This window comes from Thalassophryne amazonica, chromosome 1 (assembly GCF_902500255.1).
Source record: "Thalassophryne amazonica chromosome 1, fThaAma1.1, whole genome shotgun sequence".
In the NCBI taxonomy this organism is placed as follows: Eukaryota; Metazoa; Chordata; class Actinopteri; order Batrachoidiformes; family Batrachoididae; genus Thalassophryne; species Thalassophryne amazonica.
In genome coordinates, this window is record NC_047103.1 from 19,032,048 (window position 1) to 19,059,895 (window position 27,848).

The following is a 27,848-nucleotide window of genomic DNA, read 5'->3' on the forward strand; positions in this document are numbered from 1 at the left end:
AAAAATGTTTATGCTAAATGGAGACTTTCCTGTCTAAAATACACATACAGAACATCTGTAATCATAAATTGTATCACATCTAATCTACTCTGAATGAACAGACATCTGAACAAAAAACAGTCTGTTCAGTTTACATGCATATGTATATTTGGAAAACACAAAAATGTCAATGTTCTGTTTTTTTTTTTTCAGGTGCTCGTGTGAACACAGTCTGCCGATGCCACTCGTGATCGAGTCTCGTTGTTGCATGGAAATTTCTGTAGTCTTGGCGGAGATGCAACGTGGTGGTGAAAATCCTCAATGTGTCACACAGCTGGCTAGTTTCTCGATTGTGTGTTTGGATGCAGATGTCCTCAGAGTGGCACACTATGCCTACATGATGCTCCACAGTATGAGTAAGCACATGAAATAGTTAGAAAGTTTCATTTACATGGTTTATAGAAAAAAGTAAAAAATATTCAAATACAAAAAGAATGAACTGTTGTTTTGAACATGAATCCATGCTATTTTTGTTGCAGAAAGTTTCATCGCATATTGGCAATTTGTGCGGTTGTGCCGGGGACACGTGGGAAGGCACAGAAGGGTGCCACTACCAACTTGTGTTGTATTCAAAATAAGGAGTACTTTTCCATCACCATCATCCGACTACACTGGCTTCCAGTTTCCTCCTCTGGAGTGAGGGGTTGGGGTCATCGGTGGTACCTGGTCCAATTGGCAGCATCAGCCTCAGCTTTGTCCATTCATGTTGGCTGCTCAGTGGAGGAGGATCATTGGTGGGGATTTCTGGTCGGTTTGGTATTTTGCAGATCTGAAGAACTTCTTTTGCTAAGTCACTCACATAGACTGAATAAAATGTTTTTTAAAAAATTGTAAAACACGTCATTTGAATGAAACAATGGGAAACTTGTGTGAAATTGTATTTTTATTCATTTTATCATGCTATATAAAAATATACAAATAACAATGTTTTGTTTTGTTTTTTCATTTTCCACATATCACATGTTGGATATGTGGCTAACTTTCTCACTGTGAATCCTCTTCTTCTCCACTAAGGAAAGTACGTATATTCTGAACCTTGGTCTCTCTTGCTTTATCTGCTTTTGTTGTCTCCCTGCATTTTCATTCAAATGAAGGGTTGCCACCAAAGTCCTAAAACAGAAGTTAAAACAACATTAATAAAAACATTGCTTATATACATTAAAAAATGCTGTTTGAAAGTTAGGGTGTTATTGAGATAACATAGACAACTTACCTGCAAAGCTGACACTGATATGAGAAGGAGACTCGATCACGAGTGGCATCGTCTGACTGTGTTCACATGAACACCTGGAAAAAAAAAAACAGAACATTGACATTTTTGTGTTTTCCAAATATACATATGCATGTAAACTGAACAGCCTGTTTTTTGTTCAGACGTCTGTTCATTCAAAGTGGATTAGATGTGATACAATTTATGATTACAGATGTTCTGTATGTGTATTTTAGACAGGAAAGTCTCCATTTAGCATAAACATTTTTCTACAATATTATGCCTGATAAAATTTGACAACAGATATAGAAGTAAAAATTTATTTTATTTAGAAATCTTTTTCCCCATCCCATGTGGGTCTACAGCTTTTCAGATAAAGATTTGCAATCATTTGCTTTGAATAAAATGTGAAGAATTAGCAATCACAAGAAATTGACTTATAAATGATTAAACATATACAGAATGTACAGAAACTTTATTTTCAGTGATTTTAGAACAAACTCCTGAATTTAAGCACGCTGTGCTGCTCAAATAATTTTTTTCATACACAAACACACCGTTCCAGGAATAAATGATCATTTATAAGAAAAGGTATTGAGTGAACAAACCATTCAGCAGCTTATATTGTCCTCCTCAGCGCTGCTGCTGTCAGCTGACAGCTGCGCTTCATCCTCTTTCTGTTACGTTCGGCAGGAACATACTCGCGCACTATGCCTTCGCTGTCCGTGTCTGCCATGTTGGTAAACAGAGCGGCACTGCGAGACATCTACTCGAATGACGTCACATCCGTCGCAGCGAAAAAGTAGGTCAAATCAGAGGCTGAAAATTCAAATTCTCAGATGGGTAACAAAACATCTAAATACTTGTTCAGTGTAATTTTATGGTAAAAAAAAACTAGACAACGTGGAAAAGCTTTTTTTATTCTTCAAGAATATGTAAAAATGTCATAGCGTGGCAGGGACCCTTTAAGGGCCCCTTCACACATAGTACGACTAAGTAGAAATCAGGGCGAATCACGGTGGAACAGCTCGTATGAGCGAACCATGAAAACATCGAGCTGACGGGCAGGTGTGCACGATGTTGCTGCGATGGTTCATGCACGTGGGAACACAGTGTGAACAGCTGCGCAATGTGGTTGCACATCGCGCAGGAAGCCAATGAAGAGAGGCCAATATGGGTGAAATATGCTCTCTCCTTCTAGTCCCCGTCAGTACTCTAGCTGCAGCATTTTGAATTAACTGAAGGCTTTTCAGGGAACTTTTAGGACAACCTGATAATAATGAATTACAATAGTCCAGCCTAGAGGAAATAAATGCATGAATTAGTTTTTCAGCATCACTCTGAGACAAGTGTTATGTTTCGGACGCGGTCGGAGCACCGATCCAGCGTTTGAACGGACCCAGCATAAAATAAGCAGAGCACGGTTCAAAAGATAACAGAATTTAATAAACATAACAGTGAGATGCAGTGCTAAACAACTAAAAAGTCCGTGGTCTGGTGAGGTGGAAACACTGCGCTCTCTCAACAGCGCAAACGGTCCGGAGCCACAGCAGTTCGGACCCAGGGACCCCGCCGACACCCCCCAGGTGGCCGCGACAAACCAAGTCTGTGAAGAAGGAAAACATGAGGTGAGTCCAACTCCACACAGAGAGACACAACTCAAAGGTGCACGCAATCAGCAAACACTTCCTGGCTTAAATCTATACATCAGCTTCTTACCCTGCAGGCACGGAACAACTCAGTTCAAATCTCCACTGCAGCAGAAGCTGATTAGACAATTAGCATAACATGACAGCTCACTAACACAAGGTGTGAGGGACACCAAATCCACTGTCATTACTTCATAAAAGTCACCAAAAACCAAGTTACCTCAGGAGGTGTGCTGAAGAGCGTGAGACCTCACCCAATCCTCCTTCACATACTGTGGCAAATGTAAAAAAGCAGTCCTACATATTTGCTTAATATGCGCATTGAAGGACATATCCTGATCAAAAATGACTCCAAGATTTCTCACAGTATTACGAGAGGTCAAGGTAATGCCATCCAGGGTAAGGATCTGGTTAGACACCATGTTTCTAAGATTTGTGGGGCCAAGTACCATTTACTTCAGTTTTATCTGAATTTAAAAGCAGGAAATTAGAGGTCATCCATGTCTTTATGTCTGTAAGACATTCCTGCAGTTTAACTAATTGGTGTGTGTCCTCTGGCTTCATGGATAGATAAAGCTGGGTATCATCTGCGTAACAATGAAAATTTAAGCAATGCTTTCTAATAATACTGCCTAAGGGAAGCATGCATAAAGTGAATAAAATTGGTCCTAGCACAGAACCTTGTGGAACTCCATAATTAACCTTAGTCTGTGAAGAAGACTCCCCATTTACATGAACAAATTGTAATCTATTAGATAAATATGATTCAAACAACCGCAGCGCAGTGCCTTTAATACCTATGACGTGCTCTAATCTCTGTAATAAAATTTTATGGTCAACAGTATCAAAAGCAGCACTGAGGTCTAACAGGACGAGCACAGAGATGAGTCCACTGTATGAGGCCATAATAAGATCATTTGTAACCTTCACTAATGCTGTTTCTGTACTATGATGAATTCTGAAACCCTGACTGAAACTCTTCAAATAGACCATTCCTCTGCAGATGATCAGTTAGCTGTTTTACAACTACCCTTTCAAGAATTTTTGAGAGAAAAGGAAGGTTGGAGATTGGCCTATAATTAGCTAAGATAGCTGGGTCAAGTGATGGCTTTTTAAGTAATGGTTTAATTACTGCCACCTTAAAAGCCTGTGGTACATAGCCAACTAATAAAGATAGATTGATCATATTTAAGATCGAAGCATTAATTAATGGTAGGGCTTCCTTGAGCAGCCTGGTAGGAATGGGGTCTAATAAACATGTTGATGGTTTGGATGAAGTAACTAATGAAAATAACTCAGACAGAACAATCGGAGAGAAAGAGTCTAACCAAATACCGGCATCACTGAAAGCAGCCAAAGATAACGATACGTCTTTGGGATGGTTATGAGTAATTTTTTCTCTAATAGTTAAAATTTTGTTAGCAAAGAAAGTCATGAAGTCATTACTAGTTAAAGTTAATGGAATACTCAGCTCAATAGAGCTCTGACTCTTTGTCAGCCTGGCTACAGTGCTGAAAAGAAACCTGGGGTTGTTCTTATTTTCTTCAATTAGTGATGAGTAGAAAGATGTCCTAGCTTTACGGAGGGCTTTTTTATAGAGCAACAGACTCTTTTTCCAGGCTAAGTGAAGATCTTCTAAATTAGTGAGACGCCATTTCCTCTCCAACTTATGGGTTATCTGCTTTAAGCTACGAGTTTGTGGCACTTCTGATTTAAAGCTCTCTTTTTCAGAGGAGCTACAGCATCCAAAGTTGTCTTCAATGAGGATGTAAAACTATTGACGAGATACTCTATCTCACTTACAGAGTTTAGGTAGCTACTCTGCACTGTGTTGGTATATGGCATTAGAGAACATAAAGAAGGAATCATATCCTTAAACCTAGTTACAGCGCTTTCTGAAAGACTTCTAGTGTAATGAAACTTATTCCCCACTGCTGGGTAGTCCATCAGAGTAAATGTAAATGTTATTAAGAAATGATCAGACAGAAGGGAGTTTTCAGGGAATACTGTTAAGTCTTCTATTTCCATACCATAAGTCAGAACAAGATCTAAGATATGATTAAAGTGGTGGGTGGACTCATTTACTTTTTGAGCAAAGCCAATAGAGTCTAATAATAGATTAAATGCAGTGTTGAGGCTGTCATTCTCAGCATCTGTGTGGATGTTAAAATCGCCCACTATAATTATCTTATCTGAGCTAAGCACTAAGTCAGACAAAAGGTCTGAAAATTCACAGAGAAACTCACAGTAACGACCAGGTGGACGATAGATAATAACAAATAAAACTGGTTTTTGGGACTTCCAATTTGGATGGACAAGACTAAGAGTCAAGCTTTCAAATGAATTAAAGCTCTGTCTGGGTTTTTGATTAATTAATAAGCTGGAATGGAAGATTGCTGCTAATCCTCTGCCCCGGCCCGTGCTACGAGCATTCTGACAGTTAGTGTGACTCGGGGGTGTTGACTCATTTAAACTAACATATTCATCCTGCTGTAACCAGGTTTCTGTAAGGCAGAATAAATCAATATGTTGATCAATTATTATATCATTTACCAACAGGGACTTAGAAGAGAGAGACCTAATGTTTAATAGACCACATTTAACTGTTTTAGTCTGTGGTGCAGTTGAAGGTGCTATATTATTTTTTCTTTTTGAATTTTTATGCTTAAATAGATTTTTGCTGGTTATTGGTGGTCTGGGAGCAGGCACCGTCTCTACGGGGATGGGGTAATGAGGGGATGGCAGGGGGAGAGAAGCTGCAGAGAGGTGTGTAAGACTACAACTCTGCTTCCTGGTCCCAACCCTGGATAGTCACGGTTTGGAGGATTTAAGAAAATTGGCCAGATTTCTAGAAATGAGAGCTGCTCCATCCAAAGTGGGATGGATGCCGTCTCTCCTAACAAGACCAGGTTTTCCCCAGAAGCTTTGCCAATTATCTATGAAGCCCACCTCATTTTTTGGACACCACTCAGACAGCCAGCAATTCAAGGAGAACATGCGGCTAAACATGTCACTCCCGGTCTGATTGGGGAGGGGCCCAGAGAAAACTACAGAGTCCGACATTGTTTTTGCAAAGTTACACACCGATTTAATGTTAATTTTAGTGACCTCCGATTGGCGTAACCGGGTGTCATTACTGCCGACGTGAATTACAATCTTACCAAATTTACGCTTAGCCTTAGCCAGCAGTTTCAAATTTCCTTCCTGCTCTGGCCCCCGGAAGACAATTGACTATGGTTGCCGGTGTCGCTAACTTTACATTTCACAAAACAGAGTCGCCAATAACCAGAGTTTGATCCTCGGCGGGTGTGTCGTCGAGTGGGGAAAAACGGTTAGAAATGTGAACGGGTTGGTGATGTACACGGGGCTTCTGTTTAGGGCTACGCTTCCTCCTCACAGTCACCCAGTCAGCCTGCTTTCCCGGCTGCTCGGGATCTGCCAGGGGGTAACTAACGGCGGCTAAGCTACCTTGGTCCGCACCGACTACAGGGGCCTGGCTAGCTGTAGAATTTTCCACGGTGCGGAGCCGAGTCTCCAATTCGCCCAGCCTGGCCTCCAAAGCTACGAATAAGCTACACTTATTACAAGTACCGTTACTGCTAAAGGAGGCCGAGGAATAACTAAACATTTCACACCCAGAGCAGAAAAGTGCGGGAGAGACAGGAGAAGCCGCCATGCTAAATCGGCTAAGAGCTAGTAGCTACGCTAAGCTAGCGGATTCCTAAAAACACGCAAAGTGAATAATGTGTAAATAATTTAGAGGTGATTCAGCAGAAGGAGTGCTTTAGTTAAGGCACGTAAAGATTACACTGGGAAACAAATCGTAATCTAGATAACTAGATCAATCTAACTGCGCAGATTAAACAGCTAACAGATACAGAAAAACACCGCTGTGCTCCGGAACAGGAAGTGATACAATACCGCAGTGAGTCCAGTCGAAGATTCAAGCTTCTCTACTATGGAAACCACAGTCATCCAGCCCCTCCTCGGAATTCCTTTGTCTGAGAAGTTGCTGAGAGACTGGCGCTTTGTTTGATCAAAATTTTTTCTAAACCTGTGAGACACATCGAAGTGGACACGGTTCGAAAAATTAAGCTGGTTTTCTGTGAAAGTTTTAATGGCTGATGAGAGATTTTGAGGTGATACTGTCGCTTTAAGGACTTCGCACGGAGCGAGACGTCGCGCAGCGCTCTCAGGCGCCGTCGTCAGCCTGTTTCAAGCTGAAAACCTCCACATTTCAGGCTCTATTGATCCAGGACATCGTGAGAGAACAGAGAAGTTTCAGAAGAAGTCGGTTTCAGCATTTTATCCATATATTCCACTATTAAAGGAGATTTTTTTAATGAAAGACGTGCGGACGGGTCCGCGCATTGGGACGCAGCCGGCGCGGTGCGGTGGCACAGGAAAAACACCTCCGTGTTGATAACCATTTGTAAAATCCAGGCGGCTTTTGATGGCTTTCAGTGGAGTGAGTATATGAGAAATTGTTTAACAGCTGGACATGTTCCAACTTGTCCTTAAGGCTTCCAACAGAGGTGTTTTTCCTGTGGCCGAGCGTCGCGGCGGCTGCGAGCCGACGCTGCAATCCGCCCGCACGTCTTTCATTAAAAAAATCTCCTTTAACAGTGGAATATCCTGATAAAATGCTGAAACCGACTTCTTCTGAAACTTCTCTGTTCTCTCACGACGTCCTGGATCAATAGAGCCTGAAATGTGTAGGTTTTCAGCTTGAAACAGGCTGACGACGGCGCCTGGGACCGCTGCGTGACGTCTCGCTCCGTGGGACGTCCTTAAAGCGACAGTATCACCTCAAAATCTCTCATCAGCCGTTAAAATTTTCACGGAAAACCAGCTGAATTTTTCGAACCGTGTCCACTTCGATGTGTCTCACAGGTTTAGAAAAAATTTTGATCAAACAAAGCGCCAGTCTCTCAGCAACTTCTCAGACAAAGGAATTCCGACGAGGGGATGGACGACTCCTCCCACAAGGAGTGCTCACAGGCGAATGACGTCACCGACAGGCATGGAAAAACTCACGCATGCGCATGAGGGTTCAAGCATGTCTGACGTAAAAACATATGAATGAAATCCATATATACTCAACAAAAATATAAACGCAACACTTCTGGTTTTGCTCCCATTTTGTATGAGATGAACTCAAAGATCTAAAACTTTTTCCACATACACAATATCACCATTTCCCTCAAATATTGTTCACAAACCAGTCTAAATCTGTGATAGTGAGCACTTCTCCTTTGCTGAGATAATCCATCCCACCTCACAGGTGTGCCATACCAAGATGCTGATTAGACACCATGATTAGTGCACAGGTGTGCCTTAGACTGCCCACAATAAAAGGCCACTCTGAAAGGTGCAGTTTTATCACACAGCACAATGCCACAGATGTTGCAAGATTTGAGGGCGCGTGTAAGTGGCATGCTGACAGCAGGAATGTCAACCAGAGCTGTTGCTCGTGTACCGAATGCTCATTTCTCTACCATAAGCTGTCTCCAAAGGCGTTTCAGAGAATTTGGCAGTACATCCAACCAGCCTCACAACCGCAGACCACGTGTAACCACACCAGCCCAGGACCTCCACATCCAGCATGTTCACCTCCAAGATCATCTGAGACCAGCCACTCGGACAGCTGCTGAAACAATCGGTTTGCATAACCAAAGAATTTCTGCACAAACAGTCAGAAACCGTCTCAGGGAAGCTCATCTGCATGCTTGTCGTCCTCATCGGGGTCTCGACCTGACTCCAGTTCGTCGTCGTAACCGACGTGAGTGGGCAAATGCTCACATTCGCTGGCGTTTGGCACGTTGGAGAGGTGTTCTCTTCAACTCTATGCGAAGGAGATGTGTTGCACTGCATGAGGCAAATGGTGGTCACACCAGATACTGACTGGTATTCCCCCCCCCAATAAAACAAAACTGCACCTTTCAAAGTGGCCTTTTATTGTGGACAGTCTAAGGCACACCTGTGCACTAATCATGGTGTCTAATCAGCATCTTGGTATGGCACACCTGTGAGGTGGGATGGATTATCTCAGCAAAGGAGAAGTGCTCACTATCACAGATTTAGACTGGTTTGTGAACAATATTTGAGGGAAATGGTGATATTGTGTATGTGGAAAAAGTTTTAGATCTTTGAGTTCATCTCATACAAAATGGGAGCAAAACCAGAAGTGTTGCGTTTATATTTTTGTTGAGTGTAGTTTTTGAAAAAATAAAAAAGACCTATACTTTATTGACAGACCTCGTAATAACAACTTGGATTATAGAGCACTTTTCAAGACACCCAAAGCACTTTAAAAGTTGCACTGGTGGTTGCATTGCATTGCATGGTGCATTATCAGACACTGGTGGCGGTAAGTTACTCGTGTAGCCACAGCTGCCCCGGAGCAAAGTGACAGATGCGTGGCTGCCATTCTGCCCTCCAACCACCACCTCATTCATACAAAGTGGGTTCAGTATCTTGTCCAAGGACACAACGGCAATATGCAGATTTTTGACTGGTTAGGAGCCGGATCGAAACTGACCGTTTCAAAACTGCATTAAATGAACTGCATTTATATAGCGCTTTTCCATCTGTATCAGACTCTCAAAGCACTTTACAATAATGCCTCACATTCACCCCGATGTCAGGGTGCTGCCATACAAGGCGCTCACTACACACCGGGAGTAACAGGGGATTAAAGGCCTTGCCCAAGGGCCCTTAGTGATTTTCCAGTCAGGCGGGGATTTGAACCCATGATCTTCTGGACTCAAGACCAACACCTTAACCACTAGACCATCACCTCCCCCTAAATCATCACACATTAGAGTTGTTTCCATTTATGAATGCCACGAAACAAATGTTTCACTTTTGTTTCGGAGACAAAAAAAAAACAAAAAAAACAGAAATGTAAGCAGGGATTATTTGTTATATTTGTCATAAACATTATTTTTCTTCCAGCCTCCATTCAGTCCAGTTGCTTCATATGTCTTAGAGTTTTGCTGCAAGTACAAATTCTCCCCATTGTACAAATTGCCAAGAAAGGAAATGAATCCTCTGCTTGATTGCTTGTACAAAACCCATTAGATATCTGACCTCTCAAAATGTAATCTCTGGTAAGTGGAAATGAGAATATATGTGACTTTTTGATGCATATTAATCACGAAAACAGATATATTGCTGTTACGCTGAGACCACTTGCCTGTGGCATTTTCTTGAATCACTCTGAGAGAAAATTGATGTGAAATTCATGTCTTAATTGAGTTTCCTGCCCAAGGAAGGATCTATAATGGAACAGCGTAGAAATATTAGTTGTTTTATGCTTCAGATGTTAAAGTAAATGACAAATTTTAATAGAAATAGACCAAAATAGCAAATGATGGGAAAATGGTGCTTTTTAATCAGATGCTGCCAATATTTAAAATATGCATTTGCAAAAAAATACTGCAACAAATGAATCAACTGGATGAAATAGTTAGGTTTTTGCAGTAATTAATTTTTGGATGCCGACAGGATGTATATGATGCATATATAACATGACTGAAGTGTAACTGAAATGTGCTGTCCTTATATAATGGAATGCAACATTAGAAAGAGAGAGAGAAACTGGCATGACCAACTGGAAAGCGGAAAGCCAAGCATGGCAGGGACAGGAGCTTATTCCACCAGGGACACTTACAGAAATGATTACAGAACAGTGTTACTTATTATTCCTTGGCAGAAATGTGCAAGCTTTGTTTATTTTGTATAAAAAAAAAAAATCATTTAAATTTTTTTTCATTACCATGGCAACCAAGTTACAAAAGTGACTGTCAAATGCAATCTAGGGGTGAAAACACATCTGCTATATGCATGGTGCCAAAAACACTCTTTCCTCCCAGCAAGAAGTTTCAGAGTAAAAGGCCCACCATGCTCATTCTGCTTGTGCATCTAAAACTGCATCAAGTGTAAAACTCCTACAAGGCAAATAGGAATAGAAATAGTTAAGTATGGGCGACTGTGCACATATGATGCACACTTTCAACCTGCATCACACCACTGATCCGCCCTGGGTCCTGGATGGCAACCACCCTGGCAGACAACCCATGGATTCCCACCTCTCAAAAGTAAGCATCTCTCTGCCACACCGAGCTGAAGTGTGGCCACTTTCTTGGTCTTTAGAAGAGACGTAGCACCAAAAACACACACACACGCAGTTGTTGCCTTAGGCCATTTGGTGGTGTCAAAATGTCACCATACAGAAAAAATATATTTTATATACACACAACCCCAATTCCAATGACATTGGGACGTTGTGTAAAATGTAAATAAAAACAGAATACAATGATTTGCAAATCCTCTTCAACCTATATTCAACTGAATACACCACAAAGACAAGATATTTAATGTTCAAACTGATAAACTTTATTCTTTGTGTCTCTTTTAAAGACATCTTTTTGCACTGGCTTTTAACACAAGATGAGCTGAATACTGCCACATCTTTTATTGTCTTGTTGATTTATTTTGTTCTTGTATTTAACTAAATATAATTTTAATTCATTTTATTGTACAGCACTTTGGGGCAGTGTTGACTGTTTGTAAATGTGCTTTATAAATAAACCTGACCTTGACCTTGACCTTTTTGTGCAAATATTTGCTCTTTTTGAAATGGATGCCTGCAGCACGTTTCAAACAAGCTGAGACAGTGGTATGTTTACCACTGTGTTACATCACCTTTCCTTCTCACAACACTCAATAAGCGTTTGGGAACTGAGGACACTAATTGTTGAAGCTTTGTAGGTGGAATTCTTTTCCATTCTTGCTTGATGTACGACTTCAGTTGTTCAACAGTCCGGGGCGTCCGTTGTCGTATTTTGCGCTTCATAAACAGAGGCAACAACAATATTATTTGCAGTACAGGTCTTGACCTCATGACCTTTGAACATATGAAACATCATGTCAGGCATTAGTCATGACTTTATTCAAAAATGGTCAGTGTCTGACATGTTTTAAACCAACATGTTACACCCTACTTAAGCATATGTTATTTATGAAAACCTTAAACCAAAACACTTTACTGATTTGAGAGTCAACACACCTGTCAGCAGTTCCACATGTTCAATGCAATTCATCATAAGTACATATTTCAATCATTAATCAAACTGTATAATATTAGATCATTTCAAAATCATCATAAATCAATTGAACACTCATCAAAGCATAGGCATACACATTTTCATTCATTTGACATCATGATAAAACCCTTAAACACATTATGGCACAAGTATACACTCTATTCAGCTTCATTCATTCCATGCAATACCTAGTTCATCTGAACCAGCATGGTGTACATACTTCTAAACATTTGTTACTTTTTGAAAATAATGAACACAAAACATTTTATTCAGTTTGGTAACGATTAGCATTGTGCAGAGGAGGGACCCAGGGTATATAGGGAGAAGGATGCTGAGGATGGAGCCACCAGGCAGGAGGAGAAGAGGGCGGCCAAAGAGGAGGTTTATGGATGTGCTGAGGGAGGACATGCAGGTGGTTGGTGTGACAAAGGAAGATACAGAGGACAGGGTGAGATGGAAACGATTGATCTGCTGTGGCGACCCCTAACGGGAACAGCCGAAAGACAAAGAAGCAACATGCAAAGTTAATTATGAGTAAAATACCATATATTTTCATTTATTCTTTACAATAGCATAAGGAGCTGGACTGCCAACATGTAGACCTGGGTTTGAATCCCATGCATGCTACCTGTCTGTTTCCTTGTACAATACACTTAATCTGTGTTGTCTCAGTTCACCCACCTGTAAAAATGGGTGCCAGCCTTGGCTGGGGAAGTCAATGTGAGGCATCATTGAAAATGATCAAATGAGAAGCACAAATAAAGTAAATTTTAGAAAGCTGAAATAAGAACAGGCTTTTTTTAAGCTTTTGAAATAGTACTTCATGGATGTGACTGTGTGTCTTTGTATGCAAGCTGGATGTCCACACCAAAGGCGGCACTTGTGACAGTGGCTTACGGCCACCACCTCACTTGACGGGCACACTGCAGAACCTTTGTCGGTAACAATTTACTTGAAGATATCATCATAATATTGACATAACACTGTCATTGTCATTCTGTTTTTGCAATTACAAGTTGACAAGTTGGCACACAACTGAAGACCAAAAAGGCCAAAGACAACTTCTGGTTATGTCGCTTTGATTAAAATCAAGTTGTTCTAATTAAGACAACCCAAAAAAATATCAACTTCTCATTACAAAAAACGAATGACATTTAATGACAGCAGTCATAAACATTTATGACATTAACATAATGTTTATGACATGTTCGTGACTGTGTCATGTAACACTTATGACAGTGTTTTGTCACTATTATGATGAGACCTTCAAGTTAAGTGTTACCCATTTGTCTTAGATGCCCAGGCTTTCTGTGTGCGTAATCTGCCACAGATATTTGTAATAAATTTCTCAAGAAGGACGCAGTTGCTCATGCTAACATTAGCCATTAGCATCAGGCTTTACCACTTGAAGGTGCTCACCTTGGTCATGTCATTAGTTACAATCTGAAAATCAACTTCACTTTTGGGTTGGAGTGGACTTTACACTGAGCGACCTCTGGTGGCCAATAAAAACATCGCTGATCTCAGTACAAATACATGTAATTTGGTAACTTTTCAAAGGGGTCAGACTCATCAATAAAGTCAATTTAATGTACAATGGTTCATTTCAGGTCAGCGTGGTGTATAAATCTCATCGTTCCAGGCAATGAGAGGTATCAAAGTTAGAGACAAAACAAAACCAGCTGATTTCAATAGACAATAAATGCAGCCCGAGCTTGTTTTCATCGGGTGGCCAGTTGCGGAAGTACAAATTCTCGCCTTCAGATTCGTCACTTCTCCGGACGTGACGTGGCTCCACTCCAACCGATAAATTAATAAAACTTCTTATTTGTGTTTATTTGTGGATTGCAAGCCAGCTATAGAAGTGCATACCGCCACCTACTGTACCGGAGTAACATGACAGAATAAAAGTGACAATCAAAGCATACAATAAATATCTAAACACTTAGGAAACAGTAATAAGTTTGATTGTTTAAGCACAAGCATGCATCACTTTTAAAAGACTCAACAGGAGCATGAGTGCTGTTGCTGTGTTGATGCGCTGATTCAAGTGACAGGCTTTTTTTTTTTTTTTTTTAATGAAAAACTTGACAACTAGTCTTCACCTGGGCCAAAATGGGTACATCTGTAAGTGAAAACATTTTAAAAAGTGTTTCTCCTTCCTAAGGAGCTGGCTAACACCATCTATCAGAAACCATCAGCAGGATGTTTTTTCCCACCACCCTGCTGCTGATTGTAGTGCGGTTGATTTAATAAGCACACAGAAATTGACTTTGCCGAGTCTGAAGACTCACCTCGATGAGGTTGGATACACGGAGCATGTATTACTGAGTGATGAGTGAGCTGTCAAGATTCAATGGGCTGCTGATGCAAAGACCAAAATCGTTACCTGGTGGCACGAGCTGCAGCGAGTCTGCTCCTTTGATTGCCACAATCTCCTGTCTGCTGGCAATCACACGTCAAGCTGTGCAGCCAATCAGATTTCGGCAGCGCTGTGCAAACGGCACACCAGAGAATACCAACGATTATATTCCCACATAGTTTAAGTATGAAATTGAAATTCTTCATTTGACATCTCATACATCCACAGTCAAATGTTTTACTATTATTTTAAAATGTGATAAAAGTCAAAACAATCAGCCAGAGTCAAATAGTACAGAAAGAGAAGACTCATACATTGAAAGTAACCACCTGATGGTTTATGTTTTTTAGGTCAGGACCCCTATGAAACGGCGCTGGTTCCTACTGATTCGATTCCTAGCTCCAAAATTTAAATTTTTATAAAAGACAGCTCAAAATTCATTCATATTATAATTTAACTTCTGGAAAGAGATGAATATATACATTCATATATAAATATTTACTCACCCAGGGGAGTCATTCTGAGCAAACAAACACAAAACAGAGAACTCACTCATCTTCAACCGCTTATCCAGGATCGGGTCGCAGGAGCAACAGCTTCAGCAGGGGACCCCCAGACTTCCCTCTCCTGTACCACATTGACCATTTCTGACTGGGGGATCCCGAGGCGTTCCCAGGCCAGTGTGGAGATATAATCTCTCCACCAAGTCCTGGGTGTTCCCCGGGGTCTCCTCCCAGATGGACGTGCCTGGAACACCTCCCTAGGGAGGCACCCAGGGAGCATCCTTACCAGATGCCCGAACCACCTCAGCTGGCTCCGTTCAACCCAAACGAGCAGTGGCTTTACTCTGAGCTCCCTACGGATGACCAAGCTTCTCACCCTATCTCTAAGGGAGACACCAATCACCCTCCTAAGGAAGGTCATTTCAGCCGCTTGTACCCGCAGTCTAGTTCTTTCGGTCATGACCCAACCCTCATGACCATAGGTGAACGTATAGGAACAAAGACTGACCAGTAGAGAGAGCTTCACCTTTTGGCTCAGCTCCCTTTTCATCATAACAGTACGGTAGAGCAAATGAAATACTGCTCCTGCTGCAGTGTTTCTTTGGCAAATCTCGCACTCCATTATCCCCAAATTCCTGACCAAGACCCCAAGGTACTTGAACTCCTTCACTTGGGGCAAGGCCGTATTTCCTACCCGGAGTAGGCAATCCATCGGTTTCCTGCTGAGAACCATGGCCTCAGATTTAGAGGTGCTGATCCTCATCCCAGCCGCTTCACACTCGGCTACGAACCGATCCAGTGAGTGCTGGAGGTCATAGGCTGATAAAGCCAACAGGACCACATCATCTGCAAAACGCAGTGATGAGACCCTGAGCTGAATAAGCTGGAAACCCTTCTCCCTCCAACTACACCTTGATATCCTGTCCATGATTATCACAAACAGGATTGGTGACAAGGTGCAGCCCTGGCAGAGGCCAACCTCCACCAGAAACAAGTCTCACTTACTACCGAGCACCCAAACACAGCTCTCGCTTTGTGAGTTCAGAGACTGGATGGCCCTGAGAAGGGACCCCCTCACTCCATACTCCCGCAGCACCCCCCCACAGTATCTCCCGGGGTACGCCTTCTCCAAGTCCATAAAACACATGTAGACTGGATGGGCATACTCTCAGGCACCCTCCAGGATCCTTGTGAGACTGAAGAGCTGGTCGGTTGTTCCACGATGAGGACGGAACCCACATTGTTCCTCTTTAATCAGAGGTTCGACTATCGGCCGAACCCTCCTTTCCAGCACCCTGGAGTAGACTTTACCAGTCAGGCTGAGTAGTGTGATGCCCCTGTAGTTAGCACACACTCTGTGGTCTAAGAGAGTGTGTGCCAAAACGATGCAAATTTAATAATTTGGGTAAAAACATTCCTATTACAAAAAAAGGTTTAATTTAATTAACTATAAATTACACGGTAAATATCTTAAAAAGAAATCAAACTTTCCGGGGGTGGTGGACAAGCAAATAAGTGTGCTTGTTTCCAGTGTGGAAGGTTCTTGGTTCAAACCCACCCCTGCCACATATCTCCATGTAATATGTAGTTGCGTCAGGAAGGACATCCGGTGTAAAACCTGTACCAAATCAAGATGCAGATCCACCTTGTATTTGTTGTTGCAACCCCCGAGTGAAAATAAGGTAGCAGCCAAAGGGACTTTTCTTCCTTAATTTGATTTCTTTTTAAGACCACTGGGAATAAATGGCAACACAAAATCTCTCTTTCTCTCTCTCTCTCTCTCTCTCTCTCTCTCTCTCTCTCTCTCTCTCTCTCTCTCTCTCTCTCTCTCTGTCTCTTACACAGACACACACACAATTGTAATTCACAGTATATGTATTATGTGGTCATTGCATAGGTCTTGGAGCACCCATGGGTGCAGTGTGTTGCCACATCCACAACATTACAAAACAAGAGCAATCTGAGATTTGGTGCGAATCCATGAAGAAGTTTTCTTTTTTTACATAATCCCTTAAAGCCTATAAAAAGTGAAATCTTGATCCAGAATCCAGATCCAGATCACCTTCAAAATTCAGTCTTCCATGCCCTAATATCTATTTGTGGTGCAAATTCGGTGAGAAGTAATTTTGACGTAATCCTTAAATCCTGAGACAGAATCCCAATCCGGATGAATTAAGTAGTTTTGACGTAATCCTTCAAAGCCTATATAAAGTGAAATCTTGATGCAGAATCCAGATCTGGATCCGGATCCATGGCCTAATAACTATAGTCACCCATTTTACATAGCTGTATTTATTCATAAACAAGCATATTGAGCACTTTTAAGTCTCTTAAATGTGCTAAATATGCCTAAAACTTTGGACTGTAAATATGTGTGTCTACATTATGTATCACAGACAGATCCCGTTAAGCACATGCTCACCTCGCCTTTGTAATTTGGCTTTTCTTCTCCTTATATTCCTTGGATGATCCGCCTGACCACCCACAATAACCCTCTGCCATTAAAAAGGTTTCCATTTCCAAACACCAGGGAGCCCAATGTCATCATCATCATCCCTCGTGTGCTGCCGAAGACCGATCAATGAGGAGGTTTCACAAGAGTAACCGTGGCATTTTGTTGAGTCAACCTCCTTTGTTTCCTCCCAGGGAAAATCCACAATCTGCATAGACACACACCACAGGGCTCGACTCCAGGTTACAAGCGCTTCAGGCTAAGGATGGGTCAATCATTAATAACTCCACATCCTCTTAAATTGTGCTATTAAAGAAAGCTTAAACAAAAGCCTTCGGCCATATCGAGCCACAATCTATGAGACCCATCCCGTGTTTACAGTCCGCCTGTGGAGACTGTATCCCGCGCAGGCCGCAGCTCAATAAGTATTGATAAACCAGCATTGTTCACTGCCTGCAGCTTACGCTACCATATATTCCGACTTGGATAATCATTTTTTAAAACAAACGTGTGTGTGTGTGTGTGTGTGTGTGTGTGTGTGTGTGTGTGTGTGTGTGTGTGTGTGTGTGTGCAGGATTGTTGCTGCACAGTCTGAAACCATGCCAGTCCCTAATTAACATTTCCACAGGGATGTTTCATGACCATCTAATAGACACAGAGGGTTTTCTTAATGGGCTCCACAAGTCCTGTGAGAAACATCTTTTCAAGTTGATGAGAGTTTGCTTAAATAAAAGTGGGACAAAATGTTTATTTTGCAAATAGGAAGCATTAACCAAATTATATTTCAGTCAAACAGGGATTTTAGCAAATCTTTTCTCAGTTTATGCAATTCAGAACAGTAATAATAATAATAATAACAGCCCAGTTCAAAGAAACAGCCCAGGTTCAAGGTTTCTGTCTTTTTAGAAAGATGGATAACAAGGGGATTGTTTATTCTTTTTCTTTTCTTTTTTTTACACCTCCAACCATCATTTGCATGTTTTTTTTTTCTGTCTGTGGAAACCTAAAAAATTAATGAATGGATTTCAGTAAAATTTGATGAGCAGATCGATATCATTCTGGCAAATAAATGGTTCCATTTTGGAGGTGATCTGAAATATATTCCACAACAGAGGACCAGAATAATGTTTATGCATATAGAATATTTAACTTAAACTGTTGTGAAAGCAGGTTGATGACATTTAGTGAGTAGATGGATAGTGTCCTAGAAAATAAAGGATTTTAGTTTGAATTTGATTTGAAACCTACGTGGCCTTGTGGCGGTATACACTCTGAGTACCTTCATGTGTTTATTTTTGATTTTGGTTTATTTTACCCTGAGACCTACTAGCATGGACACTAAAGTATGTCAAAAGTAGTGGAGGGCACCTTCGCCACCCTTCTGATAACCTGAACACAGTACAGGGCCAAGCACCAGGGCCCATACATGACGAACTTCTTATATCTTCTTTAAACTGCATATCTCTGGTAAGTAAAATGCCAAAATGAGCTGACTATTCAAAATGCATATTTCTGAACATACTGGTGTATTGTGTTTTATTTTTGGGGCCATATGCTCTGAGATATTAAGTCATAAACTTGGGTAGTTAAGATATAGTAGTGTGTTGCCCGTGGGGATCAATGGGCTCTAGATTGGGTAGTGTTTATAAAAACAGGTAGCTGACATTTTTCAAGGGTGGTAATAAATTATGCAAAGTTTCTATAATGAGTTGGAATGGTGTGTGAGTCCAGAATGTTTTCAGAACCTTAGACCTCAACAGTTTTTCGAGGAAGAACTCAACCCTTTTACTTCCTGTTAATTACATGTTTTTATGTTAATTTACTATATTAATGGATATATATTAATGGACCACAATGGAATAGAGTTTTTCCTTCCCACTTTCACCAAGTGCTTGCTGACAGGGGGTCGTTTTGACCGTTGGGGTTTTTCCGTAATTATTGTATGGCTTTTGCCTTACAATATAAAGTGCCTTGGGGCAACTGTTTGTTGTGATTTGGTGCTATATAAATAAAATTGATTTGATTTGATTTGATATAGAACAGCAGCATAGGTTTGTGTGTATGATTTTGGTCATTCTGTATGTCATTAGTGACTGTCACAGATGAGAATGTGGCTTTGTGTACGCATGCCCGTGAATGTGACAGAGGTGTAGCAGAGAGCCGCCGTGACTCATGAGCCCATAGTACCCTCATAAAAATGCCAAGCTCCCCCATAGCACCTGCAGAAAAACATCTCTGGAGCCGCCACTGTTTATTCTTCATCTTTTATATGTTGGTAAATCCAAGTGACAACTCAGAATCAGAAAATGTGAATGTAAATGTTCTATTTGTAGCCATGATGACAAATATTCTGTAGGGACACACTTTAACCTACATAACCATCAAGCCAATCAACGTCACGTTATGGATATTGAGGAAGTGGAAATTCCTCATAGAGGTGGATACAGATCAACACTGACACCAAAAGGGATGAATGATAAACTCCTACAAACTCTAGAATTTCTGGAGAGGTGCACATCGGTCTATTTGTGCACTCTATTTTGCAGGGCACATGCCTACGTTTTTCTGAAGATAACCAATACACATCAGTACCTGTGTTGACAAATTTAAACATCAGTATATCTGAATACAGCAAGACCAATTTCCATATGAGTTGCTAAATCTTTAATGCAATTTTGGTAAAATTTGTCAGCGTGTTTACTCTTGTTTAATTCATAGTAAGTGACAGTTTCTTTATATATTTTATTATTGCACTTTGATACATGGGATATGTATTTTTAGTTTTATATGTCTGTCTTTTGCTGACACTAATTTGCATACTTGTGAGCGATTTAAGTGTAATCCTTCCTTGTTCTCTTGCTGACATCATTCTTCACACCTGTGAATAACTGCAATAAAATTGATGGCATGCTGAAGGGCAGCATCCAAAATATCCTGGATGCGAGTGCTATATGTTTGTATCAGTATAAGTGATTTAGGGCCAAATTTGTTTTTGTGTGTAAGTATATACACCTTACACTTGTGAACAGTGTAACTATGGATTCTACAAGTTTTATATGCCTAAGAGAGAGAAACTGATGAATGACTGCTACACAATCTGACACACAAGGACATACTGTTACATAACTGAAATTCGATTGAGAGAAAATACAGACATGATATGCTGAAGAACTGAACTACACAAACAAGCATAAAAAAAATGTAATTTTGCAAAATAAAGATTTATTTTGCTGGGATTAAGAAGTGCAGGAGAATAGTAAGTGTGGGTGTGGGGGGGGTGCATCACTGGACTAACAGGAATTTGACAATTTAACAACCAGTGAAAGAAAACAAACAACTTAAATGCTGAGAAGTGATGAAGAAGCTGAAGGCAGGTGGCACAATCAAATGAATCAGAAACAGGTGTGCCAAAAAAGAACCAGACAGGGAAAAGTGCAACCCCACCCATGTACACCAGAGGGAGACAGAGAAAACAAAGAGTGCAGAAGAACAAAAAAAAACTAAAATACGTCAGTAACACAAGTGAAAAGTAACAGAATAAGAACAAAGAAGAAACAGTCAAAATGTCCAAACACCAGGGGGGAAAGGGTTCCTAGAGGAAGTGCGGTGTTTCGCTGAGCTCCAGCGATATTTGTTTATTTGTCTGAGTGTTTTACATGTTGGCATGGCGCAAGTGTCATTTTTTACAGTGGAGTGACTTTATAATGTCCATGGACAATTATTTTGCCAAATATCAGATAATATGTCTAAATGTAAGAAGAAATCATCAAACCCCATCGACCAGACCGAATGCGTTCATGCTATGGAAGCTGCTGAGTGTGAAGGACCTAGCAGTTGCGCTGATCCGAACATGCTCCAGGTAGTGGATCACATAACTGATAACATCACCAAGGTTATAGATGCAAAACTGGATACAGTACTCGCAGCTATAAAGGACCAAACAACTAAAATACAGACACTGGGGGCTCAAGTCAGCGAGGGGGAGAGCAGGATTAAAAGCTAAATTGACAAAATTGGAGAAACAAGTGAGTGGAATCATGGAACACATTAACAATTTGGAGAATCATGCACATAAGTGTAATGTTCATGTGGTGGGACTGGCTGAAGGTACAGAAGGAACATATGCTGTGAGTTTTATGGAAAAATGGATACTTGAGTATCTCAAAACAACAACCAAAATAGGATGGATTAAGTTGGATTGTGCGCACCGCTCCTTAGCACCAACACCTGGGCCCAGTTTCATAAAGTAGTCTAATCTACTAAATATACTAAACTTACTGAGTCAACTACGGTTAGTCGTCGAACATTAACCATCTAATGACCGTTTCACATCAATGACTAAACTTATAGATTGGCCATCTTGCGTTAGTCGACGGTTTTTACAGGCATAACAGCCTTGCGCGTGCCGTTGGGAAGAGATGGCTCCAATGCACGAGTTTTGTTTACTTCCGGGTTGGTTGTTGTCATGAACTATAAAGCCTTTGTTTCATTAACTGGCTTTATTAACATTTACGGGCACATACAAACAACAGAATGACATGCTTAGCACTTAGCCTAGAAGCTTCACTCTTCAGTTTCTTCTTCTACACTTCCGTCAAGCCTTTTTGTGCACACAACGCTGCTCATTGTAACAGCGACACCCGGTGGTTAATGTGACAACTGTCACAAACACATCATGACAGTCATCATCTGCTGCAACCATGGCCAAAAGCGGAGGAAGCTCTCCTTTTGAAGGAATATGAGCGATGCAGGGGTGCTCTCGAGTGTTCCATCAAGTGTTGGTACATGATAGCTGCCTTTTTTTGTTGTTGTTTTTTTTTTTAGGTAAGACACTGAAGCTTTGTCATCTAAAATAAGATTAGCCTCCTCTGTGCCAGGCTATGAAACCAGGCTCTGGTGCTAATTAACGACCCAGACTGATGATTGTAAAGTTTCACAACTTCAGCAACAAACAACATGCTGCCCGTGACCTCAGTACGGATCCGGATCAGCCTATGCGCATTGGACTAAAGAGTTCTTTTGACTTGGCAGCACTGGTAAGGAAATGCAAGGCCTTTCAGGAGGTGAAGCAGCAGTTGAAGAGGATGAATATTGATTATGCACTGATATATCCCGCCACACTCAAGATGACAGGACAGAGAAGAGGTTTGACACACCAGAGGGAGCAGCCGTATTCCTGGATTCACTCGCTTAAATTCTTTATCTGGCTCAGCACAAATGTGGTCAGAAAAGGTCTTTTCTCTTCTAATTACTGAACTAACATTTATTGTTATGGGAGTTTTGATTAGACTACAGCAGTTAACACTGTATTTCACTGAGTTCTAATTTGCCATGCAGATTATTGTCACATCGCCGTATGCAAGGTGAAACCCGTTTTTGAAACCCGTTGGAGATAGGCAAGGGAAATGTCTTGCCTATCTTGAAGAAAAAAAAAAAAGAATCAAGTCCCAGTCCATATCATCTATTATTAATGACGAGGGTAACAGGTAGTATGTAAATAAGTTGATAAATGACTGTTTTCAGGATTATTACACAAATCTATATGCTTCAGAGCAGACACATCTTAGTTAATGGATGATTTTTATTATTATTTTTTTCCAATTAAATCTCCCAACAATATTCGAAAAACAAAAGGTTTTACTTGATGGCCCAATTACAAGAGATTAAGTAATTAATGCTATTAATAGCTTTCAGAGAGTTAAGGCACCTGGACCTGATGGGTTTCGTTCTGAATTTTATAAGGAGCTGAAAGATCTGCTTGTAGATCTATTACTTGAAATGTTTAACCATTCATTTTCAACGGGAAAATTACCACAGACGTTTAAGGAGGCCAACATATCACTTACGTATATTAAGAAAGGGAAGTGTACCGAATTGTGTTCCACCTATCAACCAATTGCTCTCTTAAATGTGGGTCGAAATTGCTTTCTAAAATTTTATCTTCTCGCCTAGAGGTGCTTTTTCGCGTCTTGATTAAAGAAGATCAGACGATCAGGGTTTATAAAAAGTGATACTCAGCTAATAATACAAGAAGTCTCTTTAATGTCATTCATGGCTGTGAACAGAAATCTATAGATGGACTTTTGTATTTATGTCACCCCATCATTTAGTCAGTTGTACAAAGCCAATTTTGTTCCATTATTTGAGAAAATACAACAGGACTGTTTCCTGGTTAGGGCGAGCAGCTCTGATAACAATGAATGTATTGTCCAGGTTGCTTTATTACATTCAAATGATTCCTTTAATGTTTTCTAATCAGGTCTTGTGATAGTAAAAGATTTAAATAGTTTTCTCAGCTCTTTCATATGGAGTAAATGTAGACCCAGAATAAAAATGGCAGTATTTCAATTGCCAGGTGTCTAAAGGTGGTTTAGATTTGCCTAATATCAATATATACTAGCTGTGTGCCCAGCTGAGGTTTATATCGGAGTGGACAAGAGTACAGGGCATCCTCTATCTGGCTAGATGCTGAATTGACTTTATCAAAAGACAAGAGTACAAGTTTTCTTATTCTTTAAAGATTTTAAGAAAATAAGAATTAATTGCACTAACCCAGTAACGATAAATGCCCCGAAGGCATGGCGATCGGTTTGTCGTTTGGGATTTAGTCCAATAATCAACAAACCTGATGTTGGACCATTTTTACCATCAATGGCATAGTAAAGGTATAATTAAAGTTGGAGATTTATTTTTAGACAAGTGCATTAGCCACTTGGGGTGGTGGCCAAGTGGTTAATACACTTGGTTTCAGTGCAGAAGGTTCCCGGTTCAAATCCCACCCCGGCCACATTTCTCCATGTAATGTAGAGTTGTGTCAGGAAGGGCATTTGGGGTAAAACTTGTGCCAATTCAACATGCAGATTCACCTTGGATTTGCTGTGGCGACCCCGAGTGCAAACAAGGGAGCAGCCGAAAGGACTTACTGAGTTTAATGTAATTTGAACAATTGACAAAGAAATGCCAACTCTCAAAAAACACTTTTATTGTGGGTTTTTTTTTATATATATATAAGGCACTATATTATCAAGAACACGACTCTTATCGAGCATCCTGAAATGGCTACTGTGGAGAAAATACTGTTTCAATACTCAGGGAAGGTGTCTCTTAGTTTGCTCTATGATGTAATCCCGGGCCTGTCTTGTGACACACAGGGGCTTAAAAGTGTACGGGAAAGGGAACTGTCAGAATAAGAATAAGATCAACTTTATTTAGCCCAAAGGAAATTATTTTGCTAGCATACCAAAACAGTAACAGGAAACAATGATCAATGTTTTGTTTTTTTAAAGACATTTGCACAAGATGTGTTAACAGTCTAGTCCAATTTGTTGTCTATGTGGACACCCAGGTACTTGTAGTAGTCCACAATGTCCTCAGCCTCCTGGTCAATGCCAATGCACCCCACAATGGCAGAGTCATCAGAAAACTGCAGGTGGCAGGACTGTGACCAGAACCTGAAGTTTGAGGTGTAGAGTGTAAACAGAAAGGGAGACAGGACTGTCCCCTGTGGTGCCCCCATGCTGCTCTTGATGGTGTCAGATGTAGTGTTCCAAAGCCTCATATACAGTGGGCTGCCTGTGAGGTAGTTGGTAATCCAGGCCACCAGTGGAGCCTCCACTTTCATGTCACATAGCTTATTGCTGAACAAGTCAAGCCGGATGGTGTTGAAGGCACTGGAGAAGTCAAAGAACACGACTTTCACAGTGCTGCCTGACTCCTCCGGGTAAGGGTAAACTCTGTGCAGCATGAAGATGATGGCATCCTCCACTTCTCTTTTGGGCTAGTACGCAAACTGCAGGGGGTCCAGCGATGAGTCCATGACTGCGGAGGTGCCTCGGGACAAGCCTCTCAAGTGGCTTTATAACATGTGATGTGACTATTGGTGACAAAATGTGGAAGAAATATTTTATCTTAATAAAGACAGCAGCACTGTGACATCACAGGAGACACAAAAGATTCTGGGACAACTGTTGTCTGCTTGTTCAGGGTCACCACAAGGGATCCAGTACAGGCCTACACTGGAATTTGGTATAGGTTTCACACTGGATACCCTTACTGACACAACTGTAGTTTTACTTGGAGAAACACACACACACATCTGGTCAATTTTCCACTTGAAAATTTAAGATTTTTTTTTCCAAAACAGCCACCAAACTGTCCTACTGAAAATTACTACTTTTTTTGCATAGATATGCTCTCACTTGTTTGATTTGTGCAATACTCATGGGAAACTGCATGTTATTCATCACAATGGATCTGTTTTCCAGCATCAGTGAAATCCAAGATGGCGTCTAATTTCAAGATGGCCACCAAATTCACCCAAACCCCCCCCCCTTTTTTTTTTTTTCCATGACAAAAATGACATTGCTTATTTTATTTTTGCTATCTTGGTGTCAAATTGTAGGTTTTCAGGCATGCTGTACTTAATTTTTCATGTTCCCACAACAATATGACACATTTAGTGGCATAAATTGGCATTTGATCATGTTGACTGCATATATTAAAAATAACAACATATATTCAATGCTAAACACCTTTTAATAGGTCTACATGCAGTAGTTTCAAGAGATGAACATGTACTGGATGGAAATGTAATAAACTTCATTATAGTTTGACACGTTAGCAAAAGAAACCATAATAAACACCAAATAAAATGATATAGCACATAAGAACCTTTGACATTTCCTTTGTTTTCCGCTTGGGGTCACCACAGCAGATCTGAGGTGGCTCGGCATGACAGTATATGCTCAGTAATAATCATGAAAACCACTATGCCAGATTTGGTGTTTGTATCGCCAGATGCATGATTTTTCCATTTTCTGCTCCACAAACACAGAGCAGACTGGCTGCCTCATTCTAGGACAACTGTAATGATAAATAATTGTTGACTTTTTCTGTTAATTGGAAAGTTTCATGCTGGCTCTTGTGCTGAGCTTGTTAAAACTTCTATTCCAGTGAGGAACACCACCAACCCATGGTTTTTAAATGGATGTTTTGTTACCATATATGGTTAAATGAGGGCATTTCTGAATGTAAAGGAACTCATAATTGACTTCTCACACTCACCCTTTCACAAAATCCCCATTTTCATTTCTACTCAGCCCATCTCTGTCACTGAGTCATTCAAATTCCTAGGTACATACATTAGTAACACACTCAAATGGAAACTGCATTCGGACCAAATTTACAAAAAAGCTAATAAAAGATTATTTTTTCTCAGACATTTTTTTCTCAAAAAATTCAGAGTCAGGCATAACATTCTGCTTCAGTTTTATACTGCCATCATTCAAAGCATTCTCACCTCATCCATAATCATCTGGTATGGAAAAACTACAGCGTATTATAGAAAAATCATCTAAAATCACAGGCCTCACCTTCCCTTCCATTGACACACTGTACTATAGACGCATCGCACAACGGGCAGTAAAAAAATCACCTCTCACCCCTTACACCCTGCATATCACCTGTTCACACTGTTGCCTTCTGGAAGACGTTACAGGTCCCTGTCAACGAAATCAGTCAGATTCAAAAACAGGTTTTTTCCCACAGCTGTATGGACACTAAACCAAGTCATTAACTGATGGTTCTATGTGTATTTGTCTATTTATTGTTTGTTTGTTGTGTGTGACACAGCGATGTCAGCATTCCACCAACTTGTTGTGTGGTCATTAATAAATGAATCTTGAATCTCTTGAATCTTGAATGATCATCCATTTTGAACATGTGGGATTTATCAACAGCTGATACTTATTGATGTGGGTGCAACGCTTGTTTGATGAATATGGACCTTTTTTTGTTGCTGTTCTCACACACGTAGTAAATTTTATACATAGGAAAACTAGGGGGAACTTGTTGGAAACAATGAATAAAAGCTTGTGTTGTGCTGTGTGCTCCTCTTCACCAGTGTAAAGATCAGTCCATTTGTCTCTTAACAATGGGGCATACACACATAAAGTGGAGTATTTTCTATAACGCTCACCCAGATTGGATGTAATTATCTTCAAATTATAGCCAGCAGCCGGCTCTGTGTCCTCACAGTCACTCTGACAGAATACGAAAGTAACAAAACCACTGATCAATGTCCTATTATATTTGAACTCATCTATACACACACATTTTCAAGAGACATATGCAGCCTCCTAGACAGCATTTACTTAATTTCAGTACAATTAAGTGCTGTTCTGTTTCTGATCGCAGTTGGATTCAATAGCTGAGTGAAGTGGAGAATGTTAGAAGAATTTACACCATTCAACTCAATGTACTTCACACAAACAAAGACACATACATTATACACAGCTCTCTTCCAACCTTGATTTCAAAGTGGTTTTGCTGTCATGAATAAAATGATGAGAAATAAAAGCACAAAACATTGTGATAGGGAGGTGATGGTCTGGTGGTTAAGCGTTGGGCTTCAGACCGGAGGATCCTTGGTTCAAAACCCAACCAGACCGGAAAATCACTCAGGGCCCTTGGACAAGGTCCTCAATCCCAGAGTTGTATGAGCACCTTGCTTGGCAGCATCCTGA

The 27,848-nt window shown here is 40.7% G+C and overlaps 1 long non-coding RNA gene across 1 annotated transcript; it reads right to left on the reverse strand.

Annotated features, from left to right (window-relative positions):
- Positions 1–27,448, reverse strand: LOC117519037. Its single transcript, XR_004563145.1, has 4 exons — positions 27,437–27,448; positions 12,993–13,106; positions 7,645–7,649; positions 1–13 (listed from the first exon to the last, which is right to left on the reverse strand). It is a non-coding gene; the product is annotated as an uncharacterized LOC117519037 (long non-coding RNA).
- Positions 27,449–27,848: the final 400 nt, after the last annotated feature.